Below are 21,265 nucleotides of genomic sequence, written 5' to 3' on the forward strand. Positions count from 1 at the left end.
GTCTGCCTATAAATATTCCTTTATACATATTATATTTTTTTGTAAACTCACCATAATTGTACATACACACATACAAATTGTGTTGATGAAATGATCGTCTTTTTTTATTTTGTTTTTTTCTTTTCTAATTTTTTTTTCTTAGATTTTCTTTGTTTTTATTATTGTTGTTTGTTTTTTTTTTTGCTAGCTATTTGAATTTTTCTCTTCGATTTTAAATTTTCTTTAGTACTACACACAATACAATTTTTATATCTATTTTAGTTGTTTGAGTGTGGAATTTTATTAATAAAAAAAAAATTTTTTTTTTAGTTTCATTGTGGATTGCGATAGGAACGGTTGTATTTTGTTTTAATAACGGAAAATTAATAACTGTTATTTAAAACATTAAATACTAAAAGAATAGTAGAAAAATAAAAATAAAAACCAAATATATTTACGGTTAAAACGACGGGATAAAATTGGATTTATTAAGCCCGAACGAATTTTTTAAGGTTAATTTTGTTTTTTAAACCGTTATTTTGTGAACATTGAATTTTTATATTTGTGCATATAAAATTCATAAATTAAAAATAAAATTTTTTTGTTTTCAATGAATTTAAATTAAATTTTTTCTTTGTATAAGATTCACTTTTCAAAATTGAAATTTGAGTTAGTGAATAAATTAATTTTATAAGTTATTAATATACAAGAAAAAAAAATAAACTTGTTTTAAGTAGTAGAGTATTTTTTTTAAGTGAAAAAGAAAAACAAAAAGAAAAATATTTAAAATAACAATAGATTTATAAAAAAAAGAATAGAAAAAAGAAAAAAAAATAAATTAAAATTTTTTTTTTTAATAATCAACATTTAAAAAACAGGTATAAAAAAATTATCAGGTGGGATTTTTGTAATTTTGTTAAATATTTTTTGTTGCTTTTATTAATTTTTTATTAATTTTAATAATAAATTTTGCTATCGTTTTATTGATTAATCTTTTATTTTATGATGAATTAAAAATATTGAAAAACTGACCAATAAATTTCTACTATGAAAATTTAGAGAGTACTACATTTTATAGTACAACAAGCATAATTTTGGCGCCAAAACAAAGTTCTTTTAAATTTTGAGAATTTGCAATACATACATATCTACGTAATAAAATTATTACATAATTTGAGTTTGAAATAAAATTTTAGTTGAACTTGAATATGAAAATGTATAAAATAAAATTCAAAAAAAGCTATAATATTCTGCAATACAATTAAATGATGATTTACATAATATCTTTATTTTATAATTTAAAATTATTATTATCATAAAAATTATATTTATTTATTAAGTATGTATTATAAAAATTATAGGAATTTTTGTAATTTATCTATGATTAATGTGGATACATAATTTAATTATTATTTGAAGCTTATTATTAGGTCCGTAAACATATTTTGCCGAATAAATTTGCAATATTGCAAAATGTGAATTATTTATTATTTTTAAAATTATTAATTTTTTTTAATATATAAATGAAGACACGAGTGAATAAAGATTTCATTTGCAATTTTTGCAAAATTTGGTTTATGGCATAAATAGAAGTTTCATATGTTTATCTTTCATATCCAAAAACCCGTTTTTCAAAAAATGACTCGATTTAAGAGATAGCTTATCTTTAAAAAGTGTTTGAATTATTTTGCTTTGAAAGAAGTTTAATTTACTCAAAACTTGTGGAATTATAAAAACTGTATATGACACCTTCATTTACTCGTGTCTTCAAATATGCATACGTATTTGTGAATGTTACAAATAAAGTTTCTGGCAACATTGAAATCAAGTTTCTGACGACTACAAAATAATGTATATCAATCATTATCGTATAGGCTTTTGTTAATTATTATCTTCTTCAAAAGTAAAAATTATGTTCCGAATTTTAATACCAGTAGCTGTATATAAATTATTATCACTGTATTATATCACTTTATTCATACGTTATAATATGTACTTGTGTATGTATTTATTGGTTAAGTTTAGAGCTTAAACATAAAGTGTTAAAATGTTTTCAACAATATAAAATAAAAAAACAATGAAATAAAATCTATTACCTATTTGATCTTAGATGTTCTGTAGGTCATTTTAGCATTACTTTGTATATGTTCATAAGCATGTTAATTTTGTTAATATGTTGTGTCTTAAAAAATCTTGTTTTTATTCTTCAAAATGCTGATAGTCATATATACAAAAATTAATTAATTTTGAGCATTAAGCTATGTGAGATACAAATTTCTATGAGATTATTGAAGTGTCTATACAATATAGCTCTTAATTAAATACATGAAATTTTCTACTTTTTAATTATTTAGTAAATAAAACTAGAAATTTTTAAAAATTAGTGATTTAGTTTTAGTATTTGTTTCATATACAATGTTAGTCCGAATCCGGTTTTTATATCCATTTGTTGCCGAAAATACATTGTTTTATATGAAATTATTTAAAATCTATTTTGTTGCAATTACCGTGTGGCGGATTTAGGGCATTAATAATAAATAGACACATTTTTCTTTTAAATCATTCTTCATTTATTCTACTTTATTCTAAATCAGATTTTAAAAATAATTGATTAATTTTGACAAATACTTATTACGAAAACTATTTTGTACAATAAATGCCAATTTTTTTGTCATTATAATTGTTAGTAATCTTGTTATTTCAAATTTTACAACCTTATCCATTTAGTTTTTAATCAATCACTATAAAAGCCGTTCTTTACTTTCTTTGCTAAATTTGAAAAATATTATGTTAATAAATATGTGATTATAATTAATAATGCTGCATTTATATTTCATACTGCTTTTTCGATTATACTAAATCGTACAAATTTGTGTTACAAAAAAAAACCGTAATGAATAAACCACATACTTTACGAAATTTGTTAAAATTAATCAGCGTGTAAAATAATAAAAATAAGAAATCAGAACAGCGGTAAATTATAACACTAATTTTTGTTGTTACCTACATTTTCATCGCAGATAAAATTTAATCACGTTCATAGTTTGTTACTTTAAACTTTAATAATACGAGAATTATGGATCTCTTTTATGTTTCCTCATCGGAAATAATTTTTGGTTAACTGAAAATATATGTGGATATATTACACTTAAAATTTCAATTCATAAAATTAATTACATGCATACATGTACATACATATATATAAGTCTATTTTGTAAATCGAAATTTTGTATTCGAAATGTAATAATTGTCCAGTGTAGGTTACGAAATAACCGTATCAAATGTTTACGTTAAATGTCATGTGAACAATCATACAAGTATCGCGCATATCTCGTATTTATAAAAGTTTTGAGAGCACTGGTCTTTTCTCTTTAAGAATTTTCTATTTTTTTAATAGCGTTTACGACCGAGATGAAAAATTTATGATCAAATTTATATCAGAAATTAAAAAAAAAAACAATAAACGAGATTTGTTTTTTAATAACAGCAAGAAAAATATGTTTTAACAATTATGAATGAAAAAACCATAATATTATGCAGATATTATATTGGTACATACGTATATAAATTAAAAATGAAAGTAAACAAAAATTTAAAAAAATTATTAAAAAAAATCGAAATTAAAATAAACATTTGCTTAAAATACAAGAAAATATTTTCTTTCTTAAAATTATTTTATAATTTAATTATTATGTGGTGTGTGGTGCATATGTGGTAATTTTTATTTCGGGAAAATTATTTCAAATATTAGAAAATATTATTAGAATTTTATTAGAATTTTAAATCAAATTATGTATCTTACGCCCATACATCTGATGTTCGAAAGAATACGTCAGTTTTATAAAAACATTTGCACATGTACAAAATTGAATATTGCATATTTTCAGGAGTTTGGTGTAAATATTTTAGTGTCAAAATTAATAATAATTATTAAAAATGTCAATAACTTTTGAATATTTTTAAAATTCTTATCAGTTTTTTAAAATTCAAAATATAAATTTTGAATGTATATCAAAAGATTCGTAGAGTGGCAACTTAGCAACCAACTGATTTACATTTGACAGAATATTTTTTAAGCCTAATTACTAAAACTGTATTAAAAATTGTCCGACACTGTAACTGATTGGTTTCTCGAATATACTAGTAAAGACTAATTATAGGATTATTCGGAAACACTGGATTTAAAAATTCATAGTATAAAATTCGGATTTTTCAGAAATAGAGTAAATATAGAACTTTTGCACTTAGAATATCAAGGACTTGAAAAAAAAAATTAAGTATGTAGGTGATATTGTTCTTAAAATCAAAAGAGAAAATATTCTAAATGCTCTCTCCTGTAGAGTGATGTTGTACTACTAAAAATAAAAAAAATATTACAATTTTAAAATAAAGGAGATTTATAACTTGTTTTTATTAGAACTATAAATTTATATACATATATATATGTATTATATAAAATAAATAAAATTTGAACAAAAACACGGCTTTTTTTTATTTTATAATTTCATTTTTTATAATATTTTTAAAATTCTCCTTTGTCATGTGTTACAGGTGTTTTCAAATTTTATTTCCAATTAGTTATATTGTAAATTTTTTTGTAATGTCTAGGCCAGTGTATGTGAACATATACGTATAAATTATTTATATACATACGTGTACATATTTAAACTATTTTTAAATTTATTATTTAATCTTCTTTGATTTGATTTTTATTCTAGTATAAATATTTTAAATTATAAATGAATTATTCTTTATAAAATGTTCACATTGTATACATAAATTTTTGGGAGTCAATATGAGAATTTATATGAGAATAAAAGATTCTACATCATATAAAAGAGTTCATTGTAGTATTGTCTTATTTGTTCTTCGTTAATTCTGTCTTCTGGGTCCTTCTAATTGTCTTTAACTGGCTTTTCATTAGTTTGTTCTGTTGGTCTTTAATTAATTTAATTATTAACGCAAGTATATCGAAAAATAATCTGTTTTATTTAATTTAACCCTTTATGTGATATCTAACGAACTTAACGAAGCCAATATTAATATTATAGATATTTTAAATTGAATCTTATTTAAATTTCTTATGAAATTCCTTTAAATATCACAAATTTGTTTTGAAAAATTAAAATTTTTGTTTTCTCATGTTTATTTCTATTTAAAGTTTTACGTGCATTCCGGTCCGATCTTCCGTTAATGTATGTATTATCCTTATTATAAAAATAATCGTAGCAGGTTTGAAACAAAAAAGTTACGCAAATTCAAATTTTGCGTGAAATATGGGACATCCTTCATATTACATACGTATACATAATTGCTTTGATATTTCTAAAATAGTCAAAAATTTTAAAATTATGCCTTTTAAATGTTCTATACAGAAAAATTTACATTATGAGTATTACTTCACAAATTACATGTGTACTTGTAATAGAAATTAGATCAATTTTGGAAAATTTATTGAAAATATTAATGAGCTGTGCATGTCAATCTATTTTACGAGAATAATTATGTATGTACGTGATTTTATTCCTAAGTACACATGATATATAAGAGCTCATAAAATATTATTTCAAAATTAGTTTGCAATTGTTTATGTTTAGTTTATTCATTTTAAATTTAGTAAGTATTCATTATATAATTGATATTTTTCCCATTTAAGTGTAGTCATAAATCCGTGTATAATATCAGGCAAGTAAAGCTTTTAAGTTCTTTTACATAATACTATTAACCTAGTTTTTTTATTATTAGCATAAATTGTATTAAGCTTGAAGATCTTTACGAGTGCTCTACAATTTAGAATGTATACAAAAAAAAAACACAAAATCAAGAGAATTGTTGTAAAACTTCAAATAAAAAAAAAAACTTAAAAGTTGAAATTAAATTTTTTTTGCTGCTTAAAATATTGCTAATGATTCGTTAAATAATTCGAAATTATTTAGAAATTGGAATTCTTAAGTTTGATATTATTAACGTACTACATAGAGAAATTTTATAGGCCTATATAGAAAAAATTTTAATATTACAACATTATAAATAAGTATGGCGACTTAATAATATTACAAATGTATATGAGTGTATGGGTATTAACTGGATTAGAGTGAATAAAAAACAGTTGTCTTTTGCATATGTTCTAATTAATTTTAGGTCAGGGTCAATGATAATTTATGCATGTATGAATATATGTTATGCTCTTCTATTTTCTTTTCAACATTCTAAAATTAAAAATATTCAATATAGTTTTTAGTTATTTTATATTATAGAACAAAGATCATAATTTATTTTTAATTTCTTTTAATAGAATGTGACAGTCTTTATGTAAAATTTTATATTGAAATATTTATTATTTCTATATGTTTAAATATGTATGTATATGTACATTAAATACATAATAAATTCTATTATAACTATATGTTTATGATTGTACACAAAAATATATTTGGTAGACCATACTATAAAATAAGATTAATATTTTCTGGAGGAAAATTTATTGGCAAGAAAATTTTTATAAAGATTTGTTTGTTGATTTTTTTTTTTTGCATTTTTCTATTCTTATTTTAGTTTTTTCATTAAATTTCTAATATAAATTATTATATGTATATATATATTACGTATTTATGTATACAATTTTAGTACATTTGCAAAAAAAAATGAAAAAAATGTACTTATTTACTCGTTATCGACATCTATCCATTTGGTATTCATTAAGTCCATATGATTCACTTACCTATACATATCCATGTATATTCGATGTGATGGGAAATAATGATCTGTTAAGGAATGAAGACCTATCACATAGACGTGTGCACATTGTATAATATATAAATTTGTTTATTGTCGAATTCTGAATTCAATGATTGAGTGTGGTCTATGAAGATGCTAAAATATGAAGCATAAGTGCTCTATGAAAATACTGAGCTCGTCAATGTAATCATATCGATACGAAAGCATTGATTTTACCGGATATCTATTTCATTTAAAATTTCAGCAATTTTGTGGAATTAGTAAATATATTACTTACAAGAGTATAAAATAAAGTGTAAAGTCATAATTATTATTCGCTTTCAATTAAAAACACAGCTATAGTTTTTTCCTTACTAAGTAATTTACTAAGTAAATTTGTTTCATATTAAGTAATGAAATGTGCTCTTTTACAAACCACTATTTTTGGACAACCAAATTTTAATTAGTTATTTTTTCCTTTCAAAATTTATTGTATAATAGTTTTTTTTTCAAAAACTGTGATAATCTTTTATAATTTCACTATAAACAAACTAAAAATAGGTACTTATTGTGGGTGTCGCAGAGAATAAAATATTTTGTAATTGTGTTTGTATATACATACATATACGCACGTATACATAGTATCTGTAGGCATAAATGAGTAAATTTAGGTGAATTTTCTTGGAAAAATTCGCCAAGTTAATAATTTTTTTGACATTAAATTGAAAGCGATTTGTTTTCATGAATATTTTAAACATTTTTTATTTTATTTGTTTTTTTTTATTTACCTTAAATTCGCTAGGATATTACTAGGTCTATTAATAGTCTTTATGGTATTATAATAGTATTTATAATAAAAAACATAAAACATGATAATTTTAATGTTAATTTATGTGAAAAATCTCAAAATTTATTTTATATAAAATTTAAATTAATGATGAAATTTAAAATGTCAAATAATTATTAAAAAACGCTTAAAATTTCTTACATTGTACTCGCGGAACTTTTATACGGTTCATACCGGCTTCATTGAATCAGTTTCTGAATTATTTTTTCTATATCGTATAATTGAGCCGATTTGGTACTGAAATTAAGTTTTTAATGTCTTTTTGTCAAAATTTTTTTTGTTATAGACAAATTACTGAATCATTGAGCTGAAATAGGCATTAATATAACAGTTCTGTATTGTACTCTAAGCCGAATTTCTCTTGATAATTTGTTTTTATTGATTCTTGTCAAATATTTCATTTAACTTCTTATGTTAAAATTTTCCTATTTGAATTTTAAAAATTTCACTGCACTGAATTAATGTAGCAAAAATAAATTAAGGCAACATAATTCATAAGGTGTGCAGTTCTCTTAAAAGAATAATATTTTTTGAAAAATTTACATACTTAACTATATTTTAATAAACGCATTTCCTTTTCAAATATTAAAATGTCTTTTCAGACATTTGTAATCAGAAAACTCCTAAAATTTTTTATTCAAGTTTAAATTGCATAGAAAAATATTTATACTTATACATACTCAAATTACACTAATATTCCATTTAATTAAATATTAAGCATTTTTAAAAGCAAAAATACAAAGACGCTTTTAAAGTGCTAAGAGTAATGTTTCATTTTTCATAATAATGCACGAATTTCAAATACATTTCTTACGATAATAATAATAAGATGTATACTTAAGTAAATTTATTAAAGTTTCTTAATTTTTTTGTATAAAACAAAAAGAAAATTATAATTTTCACGATCAAATCTATTTAATTTTTCAAGAACACACTTAATATGGTATAGTTTTTTATTTTCGTGGCCATTATAATTTTATAATACGAGTATAATATTTAATTGCATATAACACATTTGTTCATATTATAGAGTTGCATTGTTCGAAAATTATCGTGCGCACTCTAACAAAAATTAGAAAAAATATATACTCGTACATATATGCATGTACATATACAAAGCACAATAATATTATGCATGTAATTCGGATTTGATCATATTAAATTTCCGTGAAATTTCAAATATGAATGAAATAAAAAAAAATAATATTTGTTAAATTTTGTAATTATCATTTTCATATTACTTATATACATTTATGACAATTGGAATTATTATTTTATACATAGTTTCATTAATTTAAATTCTTTCTTGTGTAAATATGTATATAAATGTATATAATATGTACACGTTTCATGCTGACAAAATAAATTGAAAACCATTTATTTTAATATTTAAAAATAAATTAATTACAAGCTTTGTACAGAAACGAATTAATCTTTAATAAATAATCTAGTATCTATTGTTCATGAATGCAATGATCACATATAATACATATGCAATGATCGCAACGATCGTTGTACAGTAGAATCTATACGTAATAATAACCACCCAGATAATTGCAACACTTAAAAGAAAAAAGTAGGTAATTATGATTTCAAATGCCAAATATTTACGACGGTAATTTTCAATTCTTACTATTTTTATTAGATAAATATTAGAATACGTGTTTTTTTTTTTTTTAATTAAGAAAAATAAATTTGAAATCGTCACCGTGTTAATGTTAATTTAAATTGGGAGGTTATTATTATTTATCCACTGCTCATAATTGTGTAAAAACCACTTAAATACAAAAAAATATTTAATTTTTCAAAGTTAAAATTATCCGGATTTCACTGTATATTCAATAAGATAAGTGTAAGTTAGAAGTCATCGTAAAATATTTAAGGGGAAAAATTATTTACTAACAAGTTGATATATTATGAAACACGCGATCACTGATGATTTATATACATACGTATAAATAAGTATGTTCACAAGTATGTAATTTTTATATGAATTTAAAATTATTGGAAAAATGGTTGTTCAGTCATTGCGATATTACAATCATATTATTTCTATATACCCTTACACAAACCTTAGGTACTTTAAGAACCTTAAGTATTCAAGTAATTTTTAATATAATTCATGCAAATATTTTACAGAAACGTATATAGAATTTATAATTACTATTTTTTTTTTCAATCTAATAATAAAAAAATTTTTATGGTGTTATTTAATTGACCATAAGTTTAGTTAAATGTGAATACGAGCTGCGAAATGAAAATAATTTTATAATTTTGAACTTTCAATGCTATATATTCGATTCATATATATGTATATATGAAATCAATATGTATATGCATACTACAAAATGTCAGATTTCTTTTAAACCCTCTATATCCACTATACGTCATAGAATTTGAAATCAATTATTTGAACCTAATTTGTAAATTTGTAAAATTAATGTTTGGTAATTATACTATCAAATTTCAAATATATTGTAATACAACAATAAATATTGTTCTACAATAGAACATGTGCATATATGAAAAGATCGTTATCAATTGAAAAAAAAAAAACAAAAAAATAAATTCAATTTTTCAATAAATTTTCATATTTGACGTGATACAGATTACCGCATGAACGCATTGTACATTATATTTTACTTGGCAGGGTGTTCAAAAAATGTATTGCCTTCAATGTGTAATCGGTTCTAAATGAGTATTGTAAGTAATGTGTTATTTTCTGACCGATAGTTAAAATAGTTTAAATTTTACAGTCAAAATTTATATCAAAAAATTAAAAATTTTTAAGCTCTTAATATACTTTGTAAAATAAGGAAAATGAAAGTAAAATTTTTATTTCTAGAGCACATTATATACGAACATACATACATTGTATTACATAATATGAATAACTTCTTTTGTTTATTTTCAATTGAACTTGTTTTGTTTTTTTTTAATTCTTTTTTCAGTAGAATTTTCAATTTTCAGTTAATTCTTTTTTTTTGTGTAATGTCTCAATTTTTCGGTTCATCAAACATCACCCTTTATCTTTTTTGTCATCGTTATTTTCTAAATATTCGTAAAGTTTGTGTTTTTAGTACATTTGTGAATTTGTTTTTTAATTTTAATTTGGATTAAATTTGTCTTTTTGTTCGTTGCAGTTGTCTCTATTTGTAAATCTATTTGTTTACAGAGTTTACGAAAAAAAAGAATACAAGTTTGAAGATACATAATATGTAGATTTTTCAAATTTGAAATTTACAAAAAATTTATTGCCTGTCAATTATTTTTATTAAATTTTTTTTAAAATTGTAAACAGCAAATTTTGGAAATTTTTTTTTAAACATGCATGGTTTGTTTTTGCAAATCCGAAAAATAATTCAAATATGTAATTATTTTTTTCCGTTGTTATGTTAGTTAAATCTGTAATTTGATTTTCTTTTTGCCTCTTCTATTGGTATAATGAAGATTTAAAATAATAGATAACATTTTATGAAAGTTACAATCCCGTAAAATATGCAAAAAATTATAATTTTTGACAGTTCCATAATTTGAAATAATAATAACCTTTCTCCAACTCACATTCAAAAGACTTATATTAAGCCTTAAGTATATATGTACTTAAAAAGAAATGTACTTTTATGTAAACTTTCGCTTTTCCTTAAACTTGTTTTCTTATTTCAAAACATAATAAATAATTTTCAGAAAAAAAAAATTTACCTGCATATTTAATGATGTTTCCTTGTCAACCTATCATAATAAATTTTCAATATATACTATACATATATGTATTTTTAAATTTATGTTATACGGACATTACATACATATATGTATACATATTACGGACGTATGTATACGTATACGTAATAACATTTATTTTGTTTTTCATTAATATCTACTTAGCATTTATGAGATCAAAAAAATATAGAATGAGCCGAAATGTACCGGTAAAAATACATTAAGAACAATTTTAATATATAAAATAATCTATAAATACTTGATATATATGCATAAGTAAAAAAATATACGTAAAGACCGGATGCCAGACCTATGTTAAATATGTTATTTTTAAAGGTACTTTTTTGCCAATTATTGGTTATACATATATATAAACTTGTATACTATTAATATTTATGATAGGTAAAAATGCTTTAGGTTGTAGCTGTATGATACGCGCTAATGCTTTAATGACATTTAAAGAGATAAATATAGTACGTATTTCCCTTCATCTATAACTCATTTTACATACTCGTAAATGTTATACATATGTATATTAAAATCATTATCTTACAAAAATTAAATAAAATATACAAACTAAATACATACATATGTACATTACATTAGAACGCGTGCATTAAATGTAATACATTTTTTAAAAGAAAAATTGTAACTATATTATATGTATATGTACATTTGATTGAAAATTAACATAAAATCACCTGGTTGTGTGGCGTGCATAGGAAATTCCTTTTGTTGTTTTGTTTCGTAAATATCGTAAAAGCGAATTTTTTGTTTTTAACGTTAGGCTGCAAGCGTGATATTGTAATTACGAGTGAAAAAGCAACATAATGGGGACAAAAAAAAATAATGTTGAAAAGTAATTTAATTATTTAAAAAATAAAACATAAAATGGAACACACATACATACTTATAAACTCATATAATTTAGGATCGAAAAAATTTCAGGCGGTTTTTGTAATGGTTTCTGTATTTTTTGTTTTTTTTTGTTAAAATTTTTTAAAATTTCTCTAAATAGAAAAAATTACTTGTTTTGTTTTTTGTTTTTTTCCTTAATGAATTTACGAATTGTTTATTTACAATTGAATTAGATTTTTTAATTTTTTTTTGTTTCTGTAATTTTTATTTATTGTACTTGTATGTTAAATTTTTAAAGTTTTTTTTTTTTTTTTTGGTATTTAGAGGGTGCAAGATTTGAAAAGAATCCAAATTTGTTTTTTTTTTTTTTATTAACAATATAAGTGTGGCTAGGTATACAAAATTGTACAATATACAATAGATGTCACAATATCTAACAAAGATATTTTAAATGCAAGGTGATTCACCTTTAAAATTTTTGTGTGCTCATATAAACATACATATATGTACTGTTAATTTTTAAGTGTACGTTTACCTCCATAGATTTGAAAATTAGTATACCGTTAACTCCTATATATGTATAATAATAATAATAATATTGTTTTTTTTTTTGATTCATCTTAATTTCACAATAGATTTTCTATTGTGAATTGTTATACGAATCATTTTTATTATTATTTTATTCATAACAAGCTGTGTACATTTTTTGTTTTGTAAATTTTTTTAACAAATAAATAATGAAAGTTAATTGCTAAATTGGAGAAAAAAAATTGCAATTTTCTTTTAAAGTATAATAGTTTTGCTAATTTAAAATCAGATATCAATGTTTAATGTATGTATGTAAATATGTATGTATGTCTAGATATACGAGTATTATTTACTTTTAATAATTAATAATTGAATAAAGTTTTTATGAATGATATTGTTTGAATTAAAAAAATAATGAGGTTATCATAATTATAAATGAAAAAATAAATTGATAAACAATGAAATGACAATGATAAATTTATTACTGCCATGGCAATTAATTTTTCTTTTGTGAATTATTTTTAATAATTAGTTATAATTATTAGTAGTAAAGTATTTTAAAATCTACCGAAATTTGCAAAAAAAAATTAATTTTCATGAATTTATTTACATTATATGTAGGAACTTTCTTTTAAATAATTTTCAGTTCAAGACAATAACTATGCACAAGCAATTTACATAACAATGGTTGTAAAATGCGTAATGTCACTGTCTTTCGAATCACTTTCATTTTCATTTACATTACTATAATTTCAATTAATAATTTGAAAACTTAAAACTAAAATATTTATATACACTTAAATGAAACCTTATATCTAAGAAGGATGATCAAGAGAAAATTTTCCAGGGTCTCTGCGATTGTATAAGGTATGTAATTTGGCAATAAAGCAAATTAATTGCAAGAAAGCGAGATGGATAACGGATCTTATAGTGTAACGCGGACAATAAATAAATGTGATCCAATTAAATTTGAGTGATACAATATTGTTTGATATTTCCTTAAAGCAAAGATATATATAAAAGTGCGGTAACAGGATAATAGGATAACCTGAGAAGGGAATCAGCCCACCGTTTAATTTGAACCTAATATAGGGACCTATAATTTCTTAGCTCAGATCTATTTCAAAAGCTATAATAAATTCATCACATATTTCAGCTACATATATGTAATTCAGAAATCTTAATCGTATGCAACAAGTAAACGTTCAATAACAAATAAATAAGTGCAATATAAAATTAATGTTCATTATATAGTTAATAAAGTAATTTGCGTCTAGGAAATATTTTTTTAAATGAATAATAATTTGAGATTACAAGATGAAAAGGAAATTTTTTCACTTTGATGATAAATTATGAATATGTACATATGTTAGCATGTTGTGAATGCGATTATATATTTATATATTTTCAATATTTGCAATATAGAATAGTGTATTGAAAATACAATAGAAATATAATAGAAGTATAACAGAAAGTTTTTGACGTACTGTAATACGAGGGTCACTATTTATATTTCGGGTCCTGGCAATACTAGTGCTGCCAGGTGCAATCTGACACTTCCATTGGAAAGTTTGACATTTTTTAGGACAACTTCACTCAGAACGTTTTGTCATTCGAGCGCGAATTGTTTTGTTTACAGTGACTTGAAAAATTCATCTCGGTCAAAAAATGGAATTGTCCCGTGAAAATTTTCGTGCGATGATTTTTTACGATTTTCGGCGCGGATTATCGAGACAAGAGTGTCTCGATCAACTTGTTTCGACTTTTGGTGATGAAGCACCATCAAAAACCACTGTAAATCGCTGGTACCAAGAGTTTGGTTTCGGACGCCGTTCGCTCCAGGATGAATTTCGTGAAGGTCGGCCAATTTCGGTAGTTTTGCCGGAAACCATCGATGCTGTGCGCGAAATGATAATGATGGACCGGCATGTGACGTACTGTGAGATTGAGGCATCCTTGGGCATTAGTTCCACCAGCGTACATAAGATATTGCATGAACATCTTGCCGTGAAAAAGGTGTGTTGTCGATGGATCCCAAAAAATTTGACGATTGCACAAAAGAAGGCTCATGTCGATTGGAGCAAAGAAATGTTGAAAAAATGCAATCGCGGTGCGTCAAAAGACGTTTATAAGATAGTCACAGGTGATGAATCATGGATCTATGCATATGAGCCCGAAACGAAACAGCAATCGACCGTATGGGTGTTCCAAGACGAGCCAAATCCAACAAAAGTTGTTCGTGGAAGAAGCACATCGAAGCAAATGATCGCGTTTTTTTTTGGTATAACCGGTCATGTGGCCACAGTACCTTTAGTGGAACGTAGGACGGTCAATTCTGAATGGTACACCACCATCTGTTTGCCGAAAGTTTTCGAAGAAATAAGGAAAACAAACAAGCGCCGGCGAATCATTCTTCATCATGACAATGCAAGCTCTCACAAATCAGCTGAAACAATGGACTATTTGAGCACTCAAAATGTCGAATTGATGGGTCATCCGCCGTACAGTCCTGATTTAGCACCCAATGACTTCTTCTTATTCCCTCACATCAAAAAAAAAATGCGTGGACAACGATTTTCAACACCTGAAGAAGCAGTCGATGCGTTCAAAAACCATGTTTTGGAGGTGTTTCAATCGGAGTGGAAAAAGTGCTACGAAAATTGGTTTCAGCGCATGCAAAAGTGTATTGATCTTCATGGGGAATATTTTGAAAAACAATAAAACCAATTCCAATGATAAATGTTTGTTTTTTATTGCTAGACCCGAAATATAAATAGTGACCCTCGTACTTACATATTTATAATTAATCAATTTTAAAAATAATATTTTTAAATTTTGAAAACTATATAATTTTAAAAATAAATTAAATAAAATTTGACAGAAAATTTGTCTCCATTTCAAAGATTTTTTTTGTCATTTAAAAATGTCAATTTTGCTTTTGAAATATTGAAGGTTTTTACAAGTACATAAATTATTTGTTCTTATATTTTCATTCTGTAAATATTGAATTATGTACCTAAAACTAAATACTATACATAAATTCTACATGCAATTATATACACACTCACATACATTTAGTCTAAAAACACAAAAATTTAAAATAAAAATTTTTATTTTCAAGTTCGGAAATTTTGTATTCATTTTTTAAGGGGAATCTTCTTTAGTTTTAAAATAAAAAATCACTTTCATTAAAAAACTTAAAAAGTTACAAAATCCATACATACATACATATAAACAAAAATACACATAAAATCTAAAAATATATTAAAAATAAATAGAAAGTGGATGGCATGCTTCTGTAAAGAATTTTTTTGGCAACTTTTCTTTCTTATTTTAGATAAAAACAAAAATTAAACTGAAATGATAAAAAATTCAAATGAAAAACAAATAATTTAAACTCAAGTATACATAAGGTTCAATTTTTTTCTTTTTTTTTGGGGAAAATTTATTATTGTAATAAAAAGTTGAAAGAGCCAACTATAATATACACAAATGCAAAATCTTTCTAACTATGTGTAAAAGTATGTTGTTGTCTACAATTGATGTTGGCAATTTAATGTAAACATATTAAAAAAGTGTAGCCAATCGAGCCCTTTGTCTTGTCAATTTACATATTTCCCTTTATAATAAAATAAGTTTCTCGAGAAATAGATTCAATCATGAGTTGAAACGTGGAATCATAAAAAAAAAAGATAGCTGGGTCATGTAATTCTCGGAAACGTATGGACAGTAAGGTCAAAGTGAAATTGCACAAAAGAGATCTCGGAAGAGATGTAGACTTTTGGTCGAATTGAGTTGGTTGGATTTAGTTGTAAAATATTGAAAAATTATGTATGTAAATAATTATGTAACATAAATACAAAATCGGGGTATGTCAGAGAATGATGAACGAAGCTTTGGTACATAGGGGTTTGTATAAATATCCTGGTAGAAGAACAAGAAGGTTTTTCAATATATTTATTATTATATTAACTTGACTTTGTTAAGCTTCCAAAATTTTTTGGAAATGTTCCATAAAAACACTATAGTTTGTAAATGATATTTCGTATTATACGTATCATTATTTTTGATATTGACATTATTTTGACGAATCACATATTATGTAAATTTCATTGTTCTTTAAATATATTACATACATACATATAAGTATTATGTATTTATTTTAAAAAAATTTTTTTTTTGCTACTGTTTATTTTGAACAACAAATAGGTGAGAAAAAAGAAAGTGATATTCAAAAATTTTCATTTTACACCAAAAAAATCATTTGTGATGTGACTTATGTCGTACGTCGTCGAATAGAGCTGATTGTTAACCTTCAAAACTTGAGATTAGTGAGGAATTGAGGATGAATATATTCAATATATTACTCGTATATAAATTTTGTTGAACGAACTTACAACAAGAAGAAAAAACATCGACGTAAGCTTGTTGTTACTGGCACAACCCTATTCCATACTCTAATATAACTCAAAATAAGAGTAACCCTGTCGTAATAAATAAAACTATAAATAACAATTACTTTCTCTACATAAATTATAGTAGTAATAATATTATATCATTAAAAATCTAAATAAAATTTGTAAGAAAAAATATAATGATTCTAAAAGTATAAAACAATTAAGATGAGACGACAGAATTATGCAAATTGACGTGCATAAAAAAAAGAGTCTTATATGGCAATAAGTGATTAAAAATTTCAATCTTATTCAAATTTGACAAGAAAATTGTATCGTAATTTTCAAATTAGAATTTTTACAAAAAATATTAAAACAAATAATTGCATGTAGCCGGGATTAATAAACAGTGGCGGTAAATTAAAATATCGGTAGCACGTTTAGATTATAACAAACACATTATCATATAGAAAATTGTTTGCCTTTCATTTAAGCTTATAAACCCTCTTGGTCACTGTAAAGTAAGCTGGTAAATTAAATTTTTAATAGTTTTGGCTTTCTATAATATTTTGAAGCTTAACATAACATATAATTACGATTTTTTCTTTGACTTACCGTCTTTTCAATCTTATATTTTTGTAATCTTATTTAGCTAAATCTTAAGGGTTGATAAGAATTTGGCACAAATTTCAGTGTTTACACAATCAAATATGTAGGCACAAAATTTTTCATATAAACTTTGCATACCATTCTGTCATAATTTTAAATATTTAATTTTACTTCATTTAATTTTTGAAAGTAGGTGTAACTATAATCTCATGATATTTTTACTGTATAGAAAAAAATTAGATTGAATTTGAAAAATAATTTCATTTCAAAAAAAAATTTTTTACACGGCACAGTGTTAATTAAATAAAAAACAAAAATGTTTAAGAGGGGGCTGTAAAAAAAAAAATATTTTTTAAGTGGCAATGTTACATTATATTTTATGTAGGTGTTAATTATAATTGCCCAGAATAGAAAAATAAATTCCAACGTATTTAAAAAATAAAAAATCTCAAACAAAAATTACATTTGAATTCCGTAGCGTGTGCTAATTGGAAATAAAATATAAAACTCCAATAACAAAAAAAAAATTTATTGTAAGTGTAAAATGTTTTATGTATAAACAATAAAAAATCTAGTTAAGAGTCAAGTGATTTAAAATATCATTAATAAGTTTTTGAATAAATTAATAATGTAAACAAGGGTGGCAAACAAGTTTATATTAAATTTGATATGTAATCAAAATTATTTGAAACTTTTGAACTAAATTTTAAGTGTAATATAATTTTCAAGGATCTTTTCTTATTTAAACTTGAAATATAGGTTAAATTAGGTTTTTTATTTGTAGTTAATTAAAGCTTTTAGAGCTTAATCAAATTAGAGATCTATTAAGGTAATTTACATATTATATAGAACTGTACAGACTGTTTAAATATGGTCAGATTAAATATTAAATATAAATTTAAATATGAATTACAATTTAAAGTAGAAAATAAACTTAACAATTTTAAATTTAAGACTATTCAAATATTTAAGTAAATTCAAATTACTTAAATAATTCTAACTTATATTCAATTACTTAAATTCAACATCAAAATGTAGAATAATTTGCATGCATACTATAAGATGATTTTTAAAATGTAGGTTCTTCTACAATGCTCATGCATTCCCTATTTTTTATATTTTTAAAATAAACTTGGCAGGCATTTACATATATTTCTAACAAAAGTAACAGTATTTACTTGATAATTTGCCCTTTTGCAATTTTTTGTATCTCTTACACTCTAATGCGCACAGTATAGTATTTGCACATAGTATTCACTTTTACACAGTGATTACACAGACTATAGATAGTTGAGTAACTAGTCACTCAATTTGAGTAAAAAATTTATTTTCAAGACAAAAGATTTTATTGAAAAGGTAGACACCATATACAATAATACAAAACTGAGTCTGGAACTGCAAGCAAAATATTCACATTTACTTTCATTTTATAAATCATCAGAGTCATCTATCGGAATAAATGTTTGAATTTACTTGTCATTTAAAACTGAAATATATTTTGCACAATGAAATATAAATTCTTGTTATTATTTTTAATATATTTATTACAAAATTAGGTAGAATTAATTTTTAAACAAATAAACCCCTACATATGTATGTATATACAATATTCATCTCTTTTAAACTTTAATTTTTCCTGTGACATTAAACTTTGTATAATAAATTCTTAAATATATATGATTGACCTTATATTTTATAATGATAATAAATGTCTTTTATTTAAGTAGATATATTAAAATGGAAAACGTTGACATCTTGCAATTATGCTATTATGTGTTATACATATACATATATAACAACTAACACTCCTATAACGTTTTAGCAAAATTTTCTAAAGACACAATTATTATTTGCTGAATTATCTCTTTTATATATCCATATGCAATATATATGGTGCATAGATAATAATATACATACACATAATTTTTTTATATTCACAGTCATTACACATTAAACATACACACGCACAACATGAAAGTAAAATATTCTTTTAAATTTTATTAAAATTGCTCAATTAAATGTAATTTTTGCTTTTGTTTTAGATTATAAATAGGTCTGAAATAATATATTATATGAAAATTTTATAAAATGAAAAAAAAAACTTTCTTTAAAATTAATCTTTTGAAACAAAGAAAAACAAAATATAAAAATTCTTTATACTTAAACTAAATAATATTTCAACAATTCAATACGGACACAGCGAATTCTATATTGGTATATATGTGTGTAGATGTGATATAAAAACGTATGTAGTAATCAAAACAATATTTCATCATTTCGGGATTTTTGTTTTTTTTTTTTTGAATTGGCCTAGAATTTTGTGATCATTATGTAGTTTTAAAAATTTCTGATGTGATCAGTACATAAGCGATCGTATTATCTAATTGTCTTCATTGTATTTTCAATGAATCCCTAATATGAAAATATATTTTGCAAGGTTGTTTTAAATTTTAAGACAATTAGGAGGCTTCTACTTAATATATTTCGAAAAATGTAAGTTTGGTGCTTAGTAGAGGCTCTGAAGTCCGAGTTGGCTGAAAAGATTTTTCGATTTTTCAGCTTAGACGAATTCAGGTCGGTCAGTTAACAAACTGATTTCTAATATTGAATTTGAAGAAATTACATTGATTATTTCCTTAATTTTTTCGAAAATGAAAAATTGCCCCCCAAATTAAGTTTTAGTCTCATTCTACTGATTTCTACGAAAATATTTTTGGTTCTTCAACAATATTATGAAATAGAGGCTCTGTTCAAAATTTCAAGAAATTCTCTTGAATATTTTTTTAAAAAATTATCAAAAAATTAAAATTGGTGTGCGATAAACACAAGTAGTTATTTTTAGGCCTTTTTGTATCCCGAAAGTTCGTCCCGTACCAAAAATAAATTCATATATAAATTGATTTCAAAATCTATTTAGCTTCACTTGTAATATAGAAGTGATCAGTTCAAAAGACCGACAGATACCTTGCGAAACATATTCGTGTCGCATAAATTTGACATGTGTAAGCACATTTCTATCAAAAATTTGATATATGAAATTTGGTACTAAAACAATACTTTACTTATTATTTACATACTATTTGTATGAAAAAAAAATTTATTTATGTTTTATGTTTATTATGTAAATGTGTTATACATTCTTTTTGTATATGCAATTCTATATATGCGATGTATGATTGCAATTTCTAACATACATTTTATTCTATAAAAAATTTGTACTTTAAAATTTTTAGTACTATCATTTTTATTAAAGTACTTGAACAGTCATGTTAAGAAATAGTTAATTATTCGAGTGCTAATTCTAAATACACGTATTTCAAAATACCATACTTTAAATCTTTTGAAATACGTGTTGTATACCATACAACACGTATTTCAAAAGATTTAAAGTACATATACATACATAGACAATTGGAATGCTTGTTAATAATAAAGCTAATATGTGTGTTCGAGCAATAACGTTACAACTTTACTTGCAACAATGTTCAATCATACCTTCTGTTTGAATCGATTTTTTCTTCTTACCAATTTTACATTCACATTAATTAGAAACTTATACATATTAACATATTATAAGATAAATTAATAATACAAAAATACACCAGATGGCTAT

The 21,265-nt window shown here is 23.5% G+C and overlaps 1 protein-coding gene across 2 annotated transcripts in view; it reads left to right on the forward strand.

The window, feature by feature from the left end:
• The first annotated feature begins 303 nt into the window (after positions 1 to 303).
• Positions 304 to 21,265, forward strand: part of LOC129610250 (multiple inositol polyphosphate phosphatase 1) — a 60,101-nt gene continuing 39,139 nt past the window's right edge. Inside the window, exon 1 of one of the 2 annotated variants that reach the window (XM_055522760.1) lies at positions 304 to 875. The gene's annotated coding sequence lies outside the window, so the exon portion shown is untranslated. The remainder of the gene's footprint in view (positions 876 to 21,265) is intronic. The other variant, XM_055522759.1, reaches the window with a different exon arrangement.

Source organism: Condylostylus longicornis, unplaced genomic scaffold, assembly GCF_029603195.1.
Source record: "Condylostylus longicornis isolate FDR11 unplaced genomic scaffold, ASM2960319v2 ptg000044l, whole genome shotgun sequence".
NCBI classification, from domain to species: Eukaryota; Metazoa; Arthropoda; class Insecta; order Diptera; family Dolichopodidae; genus Condylostylus; species Condylostylus longicornis.